At 38.3% G+C, this 13,869-nt stretch overlaps 1 long non-coding RNA gene and 1 pseudogene across 1 annotated transcript in view; both read left to right on the top strand.

Annotated features, from left to right (window-relative positions):
• Positions 1-13,869, top strand: part of LOC111750317 (uncharacterized) — a 200,647-nt gene that overhangs the window by 172,433 nt on the left and 14,345 nt on the right. The window lies entirely within an intron of this gene.
• On the top strand, positions 4,128-4,808 carry LOC100663125 (small ribosomal subunit protein uS5-like; annotated as a pseudogene).

Below are 13,869 nucleotides of genomic sequence, written 5' to 3'. Positions count from 1 at the left end.
TGATAAATATAATGTTCTGTGCAAGTCTAATGATTTTTCAATTCACAAAAACCTGTGGTGCTTTAAAGACTTGATGTCAAGCATATGACCAAGTCACTAATTCCAATCCCCAGAACTACATAAAGCATCATATGAGGAATCTAGGCTCTAGAATCATCCAGACACTGCCAAATGGCCCTTGTGGGGCAAAATCACCTCATGAGGGCTGTTGTTTTCTATCACTTTGAACAGTGCATGGCTTATAGTAGGCTCTCAACACTTATTCATTGAATAGTTGCATAAAAATTAGTATAATATCCATCACCATCGTCATGCTTGTCTCTAGTCTTTTTTATATTGTAATAAAAATATTATATATCATGCTGTTTCCATTTAACAGATATTCTACTTCTATTGTCCTCCCCAACCCTATTTTCAGAGTCAGTCTTATCATGGGTTTGGTGGGTATCCTTCAGCTTAGTTACCTTTTCAGTACACTAAAACAACATACAATGATGAGAATGAACTTTGCCCTGAGACCTGAATATGCTAATAGATTGTAGACCTTAGGGATCACAGTTTTCCTAGATTAACCCCAGATTGATACGCATGTACATTTTTTCTGTCTTTTTTCTTCTTTCTTTCATAAAAAAATAAAAGCAAATACAAAATGTTATATTTTTATATTTCTACACATTCACATCATTTCAGCATTTCTTTTTACATTCAAACAATCATTATTCCTTTACAGTTTTGTTCTGAAATAATACTTTTAATTATTGTCAATCTCTAGAAGAATTTTCATTACGGACTGTAATTTTCTAATTAAAGATTCTTGAAAGCATGTTTGATTAGATAATTTTCATTTTTTACAGAGTAATAAAAATATTTCTCTTCTCTATCTTGAAGAAAATACAGAGGTTCCTAAATTCCCATTTTGCATTTGAGTGGGAAATGCTATGTAATTTGAGCTGAAAACATTAGATTAAAATGCACATGTACATGTGTATATATGCATGTATATGCATATATATTCAGATAGTAATAAGGGTTATAGAGAAAAATAAAAAATAAAGTAGGGACAGGGAATAGGAAACCTGAGGTATTGCTCTTTACACAAAAATAACCACTAGAAAAGTGACTGCTCAGCTATCAGTCTTGTGGCACCATGGTTAAGAGCTCAGCTGCTAACCAAAAGGTTGGCAGTTTGAATCCACCAGCTGCTCTTTGGAAACCCTACAGGGCAGTTCTACTCTGTCCTATAGGGTTGCTATGAATCAGAATCGACTTGACGCCAATGGGTTTGATTTTTGGTTAGGCTATAAAAAAAGGGGGAAAAAAATCCAAGACAGAGGATTACTTCATAATTGATGCTGAAGGTAACAAGCACTTCTTTGTTTCTTAGGTTGAATTGGGCCTAAATTTGAAATGAATGATTCCTCAAATAGAAGATATGGTACCTATTCTTTCTCATGTCCTGAAATAAAACATTCATAACAATAACAAAGAAGTTAAATTTCTGTCACACGATATCACTTCTACACAAACTTATTTGACTAGACATGAGCACCTGTTCCCTGCTACAACAAACATATTCCTTAGGAATTAGGAATTGACCTATTAAAAGACTGAGATGAAAGTCCATATACATTTAAAGTAAAAAGTAGCATAATGACAAACTAAAACCACGTATGAGATGAAGTTACACGGGGAGAGGGGGTACAAAAAGGGTGAATATGAATGGGAAGCTTTTTGAATGAGAGGAGAATGGATTAGGCATACGGAAAGAAGTAGAAATAAAGAGGAACGGATATGAAGCACCCCATTCCCCAGGTGAATTTCACCTAAGGCCCATAAATTTAAAAAAAAATTTTTTTTTAGATTTTTTATTTTTTAGGCCTATAATTTTTGAGCTTACAGCCAACCACTGTATTTATAATCAGATTGCTAGGATAACTCTGCTAGTATTCCAAGATTATTCTGCTTTGGACTCTGCTAACTCATATTGGAATGCAACCCAGTGCCGTCGAGTCGATTCCGACTCATATTGGAATAGCCATGGTTTTTCCCCCTCCCATAAGTGTTTTTCTTTTTCCTACTTTCTTTCAAACAACCCTCCCTTACTATTTTGGCTACTTAACGTGGCACATAGGGTCGCTATGAGTTGGAATAGACTCAAAGACAATGGTTTTGGCTTGGATGGGTTAAAGTGGCACAGTGGTTAAGCGCTTGGCTGCTAACCAAAAGGTCAGCAGTTTGAATCCACCAGCTGCTCCAAGGGAGAAAAATGTGGTTTTCTACTTGCATAAAGATTACAGTTTAGGAAATCCAATGGGCAGTTCTACTCTGTCCTGTATGGTTACTATGAGTCAGGATTTTCTCAACAGCAGCGAGTTAAGGGAAAACTGCCCATTTCCTTTTCCTACTTTGCCATAGTTGGCCTCACAGATCTTACTGTAAGGCAGTGGAAGCCCTCTTGAATCTCTCCTTCTACTGTGTTAAGAGAGGAGGAGTCAAGATTACCTCTGGAATTGACCGCTGCATCAACAATTCATCTTCCACCATCTGTTGGGAAAGCATCATTCAGCTGAATGACTGACTTGAAAATCTGAACACAGAAGTTATGCTTAATGAGCTTCCTTCTCCTCTTCATAGCTCCATTGTTGTAATAGGGCAGTGAATCTTGACAGAGGTGCTGACGTGAGCAGTCTATTGAGAAAGAGGAAAAACAGATATTGGCATTCTGTGGCAACAGACACAGAAAAGACCTTTTTACTAGCCAAGGATTTTCTCAGGATAATGAGCCATCATAAATCTTTCTAACAGTGAAGAAAATGTATGTCTGTAACTAGTTTTAGTTGGAACAACTTAAGATATAAGGTGTCTATTTCAATTTAAATAATTGTTTCCAAAGGACACAGCACAACCATGTAAAAATTATTTCAGTCAAGAACAGCCATACATTTGGCTTATTAAAAAGTGCCTTTCCTACTACTTTTTTTTTTTTTTTTTAAGAATCACTTTGTTTCTTGAAGTCTTCTAGAAACCTGCTGTAGAATCAAAGCCCGGAGACTATCAAGAGAATACTTTAAGTCAGACTTTAGGCTCCCACAGAATGAGTGGGATGCCAGGACAACTGTCTAATCATGTCACTAAATCTGCCCACGTGTCTTTCAGGACATTATGTGAGCTATTGTTCACATTTAGGTCCCTGAGCAAAGCAGGACTCACCTTCAGGCCTCATTATTTACATCAAACTATCCTTAATTCTTATAGGTCTCAGATTCCCAACAAGCAGTACCTCCTAGGCACCAATACAAAGAGGTTTTTTGTTTGTTTGTTTCACCCAAAATAATACTCACCAAAATCTTTTCAACCATGTTCTTACTGTTAACTCCCAATGGACAGCATGGATTCTTAACCCTGAGTGTTTTCTTAGAACTCATCTCCTATGTTTTAGGGATTGGCCTTTTAGATTTAAGCCCTTCTGTCTTTAAACCTGTGGCATGAACCCTCCCTATTCATATAAACTCTAATCCTAGCTCATTTTGACTTACTTTCCCATTGTTACTCAGAGTGTCACTACTTCTAGGGCTATCTTGGCATCATTCAGGACTAAGTTCAAGTCCTATGCTTTTCAGGAATTTTTCCACAGCTATTTCCACCCACACTGGTACAGAAGAAGGAGTGTACTAAGGATATCATTATTACTCAAGCGCACTGTTGACCTTAACCCAGAGTTCTTATATTCCCACATAGGTCAGATGTGAAGTCCTAGGTAGTGTAAATGGTTAACATGCTGGATACTAACTGAAAGAATGAAGGTTGTATCCACCCAGAGATGGTTCAGGGGCGGGGGGAGGAACTGCCTGGTGATCTACTTTCAAAAACATCAGCCATTGAAAAGCCTATGATGGCTTCATCTCCGAGAAAACACCAAATGGCAAATGACTCCCTGTGCAGTGATAAGGGATGGAGGCCCCTGAGGTTGGAGGGACCCTCGGATGGGAGGTCTTGGGAGCTCCTACAGAGGTTTTGGCAGTGGCTTCCTGGACCTGGCCCCACTGTGGTCAGTGGAGGCCTTGACCATGGCACTCACGTGAGTCAAAGCCAAGGATCAGGAGTGGCTCCCTGTCACCAAGCTGGGCCACCTGGTGAAGGACATGAAAATCAAGTTCCTGGAGGGGATCTCTCTCTTCTCACACCCATAAAGGAGTCTGAGATGATTGACTTTTTCCTTGGGATGTACCCTAAAGATGAGGTTTTTAAAATCACTCCTGTGCAAAAGCAGACATGCTCTGGCTGACAGACTAGATCCAAGGCATTCATTGCAATTGGGGACTACAGCAGCCAAGTTGGCCTGTGCATTAAGTGCCCCAGTGAAGTGGCTACTGTCATCCATGGGGCCATCATCCTGGTCAAGCTCTCCATCATCCTCAGGCGGCGAGGTTCCTGGGAGAACAAGCTCAGCAAGTACCACACTGTTCCCTGCAATACAATGGGCTGCTGTGGCTCTGGGCTCATGCACTTCATCCCCACACCCAGAGGCATTGCCTCGCCTTGGCCCCGTGCCCTAGGAGCTGCTCATAATGGCTGGTATTTACAGCTGCTGCACCTCAGCCAGAGGCCGCAATGCCATGCTGGGCAACTTTGCCAAGACCACTTTTGATGCCATCTCCCAGGCCTACAGCTATCTCACTCCCCTGAACCTCTGGAAAGAGGCCATGTTAACCAAGTCTCGTGATCAGAAATTCACTGACCATCACCTAAAGGCCCACACCAGCATCTCCCTGCGAAGAAATCAGGCTCCAGCTGTGGCCACCACGTAGTGGTTTTTTTTTTTTTTTTACAAGAAAAATAAAGGGAATTAATTGAAAAAGAAGGAAAACTCTCTGAACCACAGTTCTGCTCTGATGCACATGGGATCACCATAAATCAGAACTGACTTGATGGCAACTGGTTTGGGGTTTTTCTGGTTAGATGTGAGACACTTTCCCTCCAGAACATTGTCTTCTCTTGCTGTGTAAGGCTCTCAAAAGATGGCCTAGCGATGGTGATTCTTTAGCTGAGATTCCGTATTTCTGTACTTCCTACTCTCCTCTCTGTGTTGTTCCTTGTCTTTCCACTTTCCTCCACATGCTATCTTTCATCATGTCTCCAAATATATCTGTCTTACAAATTTGACTGGAATATTTTCAATTTGTGGAGTCCTAGTGGCACAGTGGTTAAGGGCTCAGGCTGCTAATCAAAAGGTCGGAAGTTTGCATCCATCAGCTCCTCCTTGGAAACCCTATGGGGCAGTTCTGCATTGTCCTATAGGGTCGCCGGGAGTCAGAATTAACGTCATGGCACACAACACATTTTAAATTTAATTATGAAGAATCTGGGACTTTTGTTTTCTGGTTCATCTGTGGAGGATTCACAAAAAAAAAAGGGGAGGGGGTGCTGGGAGTGGTTAAATCAAAGGCCCCTGAAGTACTGGTTTAGGAATTTGTTGAGCTTTTTACACATTAGTTAGTACTTGGAAATATGATCTCATTAGGCTATGTGTGTCTTTTTTTTTTTTTTTTATCTTCCGGTGTTTATGGCATTTGTCTCTGTCACTGCTTTGACACTTGATCGCATGTGTTTTTGTTAATTACCATGTTTTTCTTATTTTTCAGTTTGTCTTACTTTTCTAGTTGTGTGTCAAAACCTTGAGAGAAGTAACTGCAGCTCACATTGATATTGGTTCTCTCTGGAATGCTAACCCTGTTATAGATAGCAATAACTCAATAAATTCTTTTTAAGCTTATTTATTGAGAAAGGAAAACCTGCCAGTTGGAGCAGCAATGACAGAGATTTCTTACTATACCAATTTATACTGCTAGGATGTATGAAACTAGAAAAAATGAGCTAATACTCAACCTTTTAGCAAGATGATTTAAATTAACTTTCAGTATTATTCGGAAATTTAAGGATTATGTTGTTTCCCACAGATTTTATTTCTGCAGAATTGAAGTCCACACAGATGATGTGAATGCCTAGAGGCCCCAGGTTATTAGTCACAACATTGGGCCTACAACACAGCATTTCTTTTACACAAGGAAGATTCCATTAAAATTCGATAAAACCGAATTTTGATTAGATTTTCTGTAACACAGTAATAATACCCAACAGCTATTCTTACAGAAAATTCAATTTGTAAATTGTAAAGAGCTCCTATGAATGTACTCTCTTTTCTGAGACATGTTAGGGTCTGACTGAGCAAATAATTAAATAGAATAAAGACTGAAGCACATTCAGTGGTCACTCTTCTCTGCTAGCTTGCTCCTCAATGGTGAAGGGGTGTCTTATAGAAGGAATTGTACTTTGCAATGTACTTAAATTTCCATCATTGTTGCAGAGCAAAGGAGATTTTCTTTCTTTCTTTCTTTTTTATGAATATTCACTTGAAAAAGTTAATTTTGGGTTTCAGATATGATAATTTGATCATTATTATTGAATTATTAATAAAATCTCAGGGTCTGATTTTCACCTCTGCTAATAAACAAATATATCAGTTTTGCACTATTGAACATGTATATGCAAAGTACATCTCCTGCTTTAGGCTCTGATCTAAATAATCGTTTTACATTTTACTGAATTCAAAGATTAATCTTACGGAATGAGCTCACTAACATGATGCTCAAAAAACTGGCTCTGCGTCTTGAGTGCATATTTTTTTTAAAATAGTTATGTCACACAGAGCAAAAATGAAAATGATATTAAGGGGAATATTGCAGCCCTGGGGTATCTATAAGGAGCCCTGGTGGCATAGTAGTTAAAGCACCTGTTTGCAAACTGAAAGGTCAGTGGTTCAAACCCATCAGCCACTCCACAGAAGAAAGATGTGGCAGTCTGCTTCTGTAAAGGTTACAGCCTTGGAAACCCTGTGGGGCAGTTCTATTCTGTCCTATATGGTCACTATGAGGCAGAGTCAAGTAGATGGCAATGGGATTTTTTTATTTTTTGATTTGAGGTCTTCATTCTTTCATAAAATAAGAATCTGTTTGGTTTTCTTTTGTCCTTTTTCTTTATGTATATAGTTCTAAGATCTTAGCTTCTTGTTTTTAAACAACACACACATACTACACACCTTCTCACTCTCTCTTAATTCTATTAAAAAATAAAATAAAAATTAAGATTACAAGTGTATTTATTACCTTATTGGAATGGACATTGTTTATTCATAGCATGGCATTATTTTTAAAATGTGAATTTGAGTTAATTTAAAGGAATTTAATCTATACAAAGCGTTGGCTGAAGAATAATTTAGGTTTTTTTTTTTTTTTTTTTTTTTACATATGTAGCAGTTGCCACATTAGAAATTATTTTGCCCCTAGCTTCTGGTTGGTTATTCCTATGTTGATTCTAGGGTTGTAACTAGATTTAAAGTATTTCAAGAGTGGAAGCAGGAAGTATAGTATCTTTCTAAATGATCAAGGGTTTAGCATCAAAAGAGTGGTCTGTGAAGTAATAGGAGATAAAGAGTCATTAGGTTCACTCATCAATTACCTTCATTTGAAGTATGTTGGACCTAAACAGTAAGGCACTGTGTCCCAGAAAGAAGTTGGTGTCTCTAGTCAGTGGAGTCTGGAGGCCAGTGGTCTATGACTCTCACTGTTAGGGGCTAGCTGCTCACTGATTACCTATGCTCTGGGAGTTTGGAGAATAGGTGCTCTAATGGCTCTTATTTCTAATAGTACTATTAGAACTGGAAAATAGATCTAGATTTGTGCCCTAGCTCTATTATTTATTTGTGTGTGATCTTAAAAGAATAATAATTTTAGAACTATTTTCTCCTTTGTAAAATGTGGATAAAAAAATAGATTGTCTAAGAGAGTGAATCTTGGGTTCATATTCCAACTCCAGCACTTATCATTTGTTCTATCTATGAGAAAGTTGCTTAACCTCTTTTTGCTGGAGTTTCTTCATCTGAAAAATTGATGTAATAAAAGTACTTACCTCAGAGTTGATGTGAATATTAAATGAATTAATGCATATAAACCATTCCAAACTGTTTGTGGCATATATGGTCATTGGGTGCACTTCAGCCAATTCAGACTCAGAGTGACCTTATGTGACATAGTAGAACTGCCCCCATAGGGTTTTTCTGGCTGTAATCTTCATGCAAGCTGATCACCAAGTCTTTCTCCCACAAAGCCTCTGGGTGGGTTCAAATGGTTAACTTTTCAATTAGCAGCTGAGCACTTAACCATGGTGCCACCAGGTCTCCTTGTGGCATATATTAAACACAAATAAATGTAATTTATCATTAAGCATTCGAAAGACTAAATAAAACAGACAATGTATATGGAACATATAGCCCATTACCTGTTGTCTTTGTTGTTAGCTGCCATTGAGTTGGTTCCCACTCATAGCAACCATATGTACTGTAGCATGAAATGCTGCCTGGTCCTGCACCATGCATACAATCATTATGCTTGAGCTCACTGTTGCAACCACGGTTGTCAATCCATCTCATTAAGGGTCTTCCTCTTTTCTGCTGACCCTCTACTTTACCAAGCATGATGTCCTTCTCCAGGGACTGATCCCTCCTGACAACATGTCCAAAGTAATTAAGACTCAGTCTTGCCATCCTTGCTTAATGTCCAATGCCTAGTACATAATAAATTCAAAATAAACAATAATATAAAGAAATTAGTCTATACTTATTTTGAAGATATTGTTAATTTGCATCTCTGTTTCCTAGTTTATTTTTGTTTTGTTTTTAAAGAATTTTTTTTTTCTATTTTTCCTTCAGGATAGAACAGCAAGTTCCAAAACTGATTTTACTTCAGAAAGAAAATCTTCAGTATTATATCTTATTGAAAAATATTTCTCATTTTTTTATTTTTATTGCTTTCATATCTTTCTTCTTTTCTTAGCTTTTTTCCTTACCTAAAACAAAATGTTAAAATTAGAATTCTAATTATTCTTTATTAATATACCTGATAGTTTAATTTATACAACTTTTATGATACCTTAAAGTGAAAAAAAAAAGTGGTAGTCTTTGTAATTAATATAAAGGAATCCTTAGTGAATAAATTCAAATATTAAGTGATGAGCTGATTCAAAAGAAGACAGTCCTTTGCAACTACAGGATTTTTCCTTTTCTGGTTCTTAATTCATATCAGTGTTACTTTCTTCCATTTCAGAAAGAAACCTCTTATAATCATGGCCTTTATAATGCAAATGGTTGCAATGCAAACCTTCAAATATGTCACAGATACAGTAGGTGTCATTGTTGTTAGGTGCCCTTGAGTTGGTTCCAACTCACAGCAACCCCATGCAAACTGAACAAAATGCTACCCAGTCCTGCGGTATCCTCACAATCATTGCTATGTTTGAGCCCATTGTTGCAGCCACTGTGCCAATCCATCTCTTTGAAGCTCTCCTTCTTTTGTGCTAACCTGCTATTTTACCAAGGGACTGGTCCTTCCTGATAACATGTCCAAAGTAAGCAATACCAAGTTCCACTATCCTCCCTTCTAAGGAGCGTTCTGCTTGTACACCTTCCAAGACAGATTTGTTTGATTTTGATTTTCTGGCAGTCCATGGTATTATCAATATTCTTTGCCAAATGCATCAATTTTTCTTCTGTCTTCTTTAGTCACTGTCCACCTCCCCCAAGCACAGGAGATGATTGAAAATATCATGGGTTAGATCAGTCACACCTTAGTCCTCAAAGTTATGTATTTGCTGTTGAAAACATTAAAGAGGTCTTTTGCAGCAAACTTGCCCAATGCAATTTGCCCAATGTCATTTGATTTCTTGACTGCTGCTTATAGAGTGTTGATTGTGGATACAAGTAAAAGGAAATCTTTGACAACGTAAATATTTTCTCTGTTTATCATGATATTGCTTACTGGTTCAGATGTGAGGATTTTTGCTTTCTTCATATTGAGGTGTAGTCCATACTGAAGGCTGTAATCTTTGGTCTTCATCAGTAAGTGCTTCGAGTCCACTTCTCTTTCAGCAAACAAGGTTGTGTCATCTGCGTATCACAGTTTGTTCAGGAGTCTTCCTCCAATCCTGATGCTATGTTCTTCATATAGTCCACTTTCTCGAATTATCTACTCAGCATTCAGATTGAGTAAGTATGGTGAAAGGATACAACACTGACATGCATCTTTTCCTGATTTTAAACTGTGACTCGGAATTGACTCTCCTTATTTTGTTCCAACAACTGTCTCTTGGTCTATGTACAGGTTCAGTATGAACACAATTAAGTGTTCTGGAATTCCCAGCCTTCCCAATGTTATCCATACTTTGTTATGGACCACACATTTGAATGCCTTTGCCTAGTCAATAAAACACAGGTAAACATCGTTCTGGTATTCTCTGCTTTCAGCCAGGATCCATCTTCGTCAGCAATGATATCCCTGGTTCCATGTCTTTTTCTGAATCCAGCTTGGATTTCTGGCAGTTCTCTGTGTATGTACTGCTGCAACTACTTTTGAACGACCTTCAGCAAAATTTTACTACTTTGTGATATTATTGAAATTGTTTGATAATTTCCTCATTCTGTTGGGTCACCTTTCTCTGGAATGGGTACAAATATGGATCTCTTCCAGTGGTTGGCGAGGCAAGCTGTCTTCCAATTTTCTTGCCATAGAGGAGTGAGAACCTCCAGTGCTGCATCCATTTGTTGAAACATTGCAGTTGGTATTCCATCAATTCCTGGAGCTTTATTTTTTGCCAATGCCTTCAGTGCTGCTCGAACCTTTTCCTTCTGTACTATCAGTTCTTGTTCATATGCTACCCCTTGAAATGGCTCTATAACCACCAATTCTTTTTGTTGCAGTCATTTTTGTCCACAAAACAAAAACTTTGTTGGCATCGGGTCAATTCTGGCTCATAAGACCCTATAGAATCCTTCAGTATTGCAACTTGAGGCTTGAATTCTTTTTTCAGTTCTTTCAACTTCAGAAATGCCGGGCATGTTCTTCCCTTTGCTTTTCTTACTCCAGATCTTTATTGTACTTTGTCTTCTGGAGCTGCCCTTTGAAATCTTCTGTTTGACTCTTTGCTTCATCATTTCTTCCTTTTGCTTTAGCTACGTTATGTTCAAGGGCAGGTTACAGAGTCTCTTCTGAGATTATTTTGGCCTTTTTTTCTTCTTTCCTGTCTTTTTAATGACCTTTTGCTTTCTTCATGAATGATGTCCTTGATGTCATCTCACAGCTCATCTGGTCTTTAGTCAATTAGTGTTCAATGCATCAAATCTATTCTTGAGATGGTCTCTAAATTCACATGGGATATACTCAAAGTCATACTTTGGCTCTCATGGACTTATTTTAATCTTCTTCAGCTTCAACTTGAACTTGCATTAGAGCAATTGGTGGTCTGTTATGCAATTGGCCCCTGACTATGTTCTAACTGATGATATCGAGATCCTCCCATATCTCTTTCCACAGATGTAGTCAATTTCATTTCTGATTATTCCGTCAACTGTGTTCCACATGTATAGGCACTATGTATGTTGTTGAAAAAGGTATTTCCAATGAGTGAGTCATTGGTCTTGTAAAATTCTATCATGGGATCTCTGGCATCATTTCTATCACTGAGACCATATTTTCCAACTACTGATCCTTCTTTGTTTCTGACTTTAGCATTCCTATCACCAGTAATTATCAAGGCATCCTGACTGTATTTTTTTTTTTTTAATCAACTTTGGACTGCAGAAGTTGATAAAAAATCTTCATTTTCCTCTATGGCATTAGGGGTTGGTACATTTGACCTCCTTGTGTCAGTCAGTTTGCCATACTGTGGGGGCTTGAGTGTTGCTGTGAAGCTGTAAGCTATGCCACTGGTATTCAGACACCAGCAGGGTCACCCAGGGAGGACAGGTTTCAGCTGAGCTTCCAGACTAAGACAGACTAGGAAGAAGGACCAGATAGTCTACTTCTGAAAAGCATTAGCCAGTGAAAACCTTATGAATTGCAGTGGAACATTGCCTGATATAGTGCTGGAAGATGAGTCCCCCAGGTTGGAAGACACTCAAAAGATGACTGGAGAAGAGCTGCCTCCTCAAAGTAGAGTTGACCTTAATGATGTGGATGGAGTAAAGCTTTTGGGACCTTCATTTGCTGATGTGACACCACTCAAAATGAGAAGAAACAGCTGCAAATATCCATTAATAATCAGAACATGGAACGTATGAAGTATGAATCTAGGAAAATTGGAAATTGTCAAAAATGGAATGCATAAACATCGATATCCTAAGCATTAGTGAGCTGAAGTGGACTGGTATTGGCCATTTTGAATCAGACAATCATGTAGTCTACTATGCTGGCAAAGATAACTCAAAGAGGAATAGTGTTGCATTCGTTGTCAAAAAGAACACTTCAAGATCTATCCTGAAGTATAACGCTGTCAGTAATAGGACAATATCCATACGCCTACAAGGAAGACCAGTTAATACGACTATTATTCAAATTTACACAGCAACCAGTAGGGCCAAACATAAATAAATAGAAGATTTTTATCAGCTGCTACAGTCTGAAAATGATCAAACATGCAATCAAGATGCATTGATAATTACTGGCAATTGGAACACGAAAGCTGGAAACAAAGAAGAAGGATCAGTAGTTGGAAAATATGGCCTTGGTGATAGAAACAATGCCAGAGATCAAATGATAGAATTTTGCAAGACCAGCGACTTCTTCATTGCAAATACCTTCTTTTACCAACATAAACGGCAACTATACACATGGACCTTGCCAGGTGGAACACACAGAAATCAAATTGACTACATCTGTGGAAAGAGGAGATGGAAAAGCTCAATACCATCAGTCAGAACAAGGCCAGGGGCAGACTGTGGAACAGACCATCAATTGCTCATATGCAAGTTCAAGCTGAAACTGAAGAAAATCAGAGCAAGTCCACAAGAGCCAAAATATGAACTTGAGTATGTCCTGCCTGAATTTAGAGACCATCTGAAGAATAGATTTGATGCATTGAACACTAGTGACCAAAGGCCTGATGAGTTGTGGAATGACATCAAGGACATCATCCATGAAGAAAGCAAGAGGTCACTGAAAAGACAGGAAAGAAAGAAAAGATCAAGAAGGATGTCAAAGGAGACTCTGACAAGTGCTCTTGAAAATTGAGCAGCTAAAGCAAAAGGAGGAATTTATAAAGTAAAAGAACTGAACAGAAGATTTCAAAGGGCGGCACAAGGAGACAAAGTAAAGTATTATAACGATATGTGCAAAGAGCTGGAGATGGAAAACCAAAAGGGAAGAACACGCTCCGTGTTTCTCAAGCTGGAAGAATTGAAGAAAAAATTCAAGCCCCGAGTTGCAATAGTGAAGGATTCCATGGGGGAAAATATTAAACGATGCAGGAAGCATCAAAAGAAGATGGAAGGAATACACAGTCTCATTATACCAAAAAGAATTAGTCGATATCCAACCATTTCAAGAGGTGGCATATGATCAGGAACCGATGGTACTGAAGGAAGAAGTCCAGGCTGCTCTGAAGGCATTGATGAAAAACAAGGCTCCAGGAATTGATGGAATATCACTGAGATGTTTCAACAAACAGATGCAGCTCTGGAGGTGCTCACTCGTCTATGCCAAGAAATATGGAAGACAGCTTCCTGGCCAACTGACTATTCCCAGGAAAGGTGATCCAACTGAATGTGGAAATTATAGAACAATATCATTAATATCACACACAAGCAAAATTTTGCTGAAGATCATTCAAAAATGGCTGCAGCAGTATATTGACAGGGAACTGCCAGAAATTCAGGCAGGTTTCAGAAGAGGACATGGAACCAGGGATATCATTGCTGATGTCAGGTGGATCCTGGCTGAAAGCAGAGAATACCAGAAGGATGTTTACCTGTGTTTTATTGACTAT

This window comes from Loxodonta africana, chromosome 16 (genome assembly GCF_030014295.1).
Source record: "Loxodonta africana isolate mLoxAfr1 chromosome 16, mLoxAfr1.hap2, whole genome shotgun sequence".
Taxonomy (NCBI): Eukaryota; Metazoa; Chordata; class Mammalia; order Proboscidea; family Elephantidae; genus Loxodonta; species Loxodonta africana.
Note: the sequence above shows the minus strand (reverse complement) of the source record. Positions and strands in the feature narration are given on the sequence as shown.